We start from the raw sequence: 1612 nt of genomic DNA, 5'->3' as shown, positions 1-1612 counted from the left end.
AAATCGTTTGAGTTTTAAACTTTGAAATAAATTATATACAGTGCGTTTAGATTTTCCGTATTTTTGTCTGGATAAACAAATAGACTAATTTGGTTTCTATAGAAATTTTTACCAGCTATTAATTATCAAAAACCTTAATTTTATTTTTTTATTTCAGTAAATTTTAATAATAAATAATGAAAACAGTTACTAAATCATAAAAATAAATTCAGCAAAAGTTGAGTTTTTAAATATTTAAAGTAGCGGCCACCAGGCCGCTGGTGACGTGGCTTTGCTCACGCGAAGTTCGAAACCTCTGTAAATGCTTTATAAGCTGCTCCCTCTACCATTAAAAGTCAGTCTGGACTACGTCATGCTTCAAATCTCTCCGCGCGCCGCGTTACCAACCGCTTCTATAAAAATATTTAAAATTAAAAAGTGATCTAGAAAAGTAGTTTTAACATTTCAACTTCAGACTATATTTAACTAGAAAAATATTCAAATGTATGCAGCAATTATTTGCCAAAACAATTTTGCAAAAAATTGTAAAAAAGCTTACTGTTTTGAGTAGTGGCTCTGCTTGTGATTGCACTTTCAAATATAACCGCACTATTAAAATCATCTGTAATAATAATAAACTGACCCTAATTAATAAGCCTTATTGATGTTTTTGAAATTGATCACTTTATTATCAAACTGATAGGCATTTTAAAATATACTGTTACAACCGGCTATAGCAACTAACAGTCATTTTTCAAGTGAGCAAAAAGCAACAGTTTAAAAAACTATCAAAAATATATAAAAATGGCATTAAAATTGAAAAGCACTTTCGACAGGTCGTTTAGAAAAACCACCTAAAAAATGAAACAGTTCCTAGTTTTTATAGCTGTTTGCTTGACATTGTCAGCTGCAGCTTTGGCTGAAGGTGAAAAACACTTTATCAATAAACTAAAAAAAGTTTAATTTTTTTTTCAACTCATTATCTTTAGAAGTTTGCCAAACTACAGCCTGCAAAGCACTGAGCGAAGACCTGCTGCACCACTCTCTAAACGAGTCAGTCGCACCGGTAAAACAACCAAAAGTTTTAAGTAACAAAAAACATTTCCGAACGTAAAACACTTTTTTTTCAATCTTCTTTCAGTGCGACGACTTTTTCGACTACGTCTGCGGCAGGTGGCCGGCGGCACATCCGCTACCAAATGGCACCGATTCCCTGGACTACTTTGCCCTAGGGCGAAGCCAAGTGTCACGGGAGGTGGACGAGGCTCTGCTCAAGGCGGCGGCGGCGCAGCAGCACTCCAGCAGCAGCAGTGAGGCCGTCCAGCTGGTGGGGCACTTCTACGCGGACTGCCTCGATTGGGCGACCATTGAGCGACGGGGTGTGACGCCCCTTCTGGACACTATTCACCGAGTTATTGGCGAGTGGCCGTTGTTGCAGAGAAAACCAAAGAGCAAAACTGAAAACGCTACTTTTGTTTCTTCTTCTCCTCCTCCTCCTCCTCCTTCTCCTGCTACCTGGCAAGACCTCTAAGTGAACACCTTCACCCTCACCGGCCTCAGTCCGGTGTTTGACCTGGTCAGCGACTACGTCTACCCGCAAAGAAAGCCGATCATCAATGTAAGCCGAAATGGA

This window comes from Rhagoletis zephyria, unplaced genomic scaffold (assembly GCF_001687245.7).
Source record: "Rhagoletis zephyria isolate East Lansing unplaced genomic scaffold, Rhagoletis_zephyria_1.1 Rzeph_scaffold_22551, whole genome shotgun sequence".
In the NCBI taxonomy this organism is placed as follows: Eukaryota; Metazoa; Arthropoda; class Insecta; order Diptera; family Tephritidae; genus Rhagoletis; species Rhagoletis zephyria.
The sequence above is the reverse complement of the archived record's forward strand: the minus strand, read 5'-3'. Positions refer to the sequence as shown.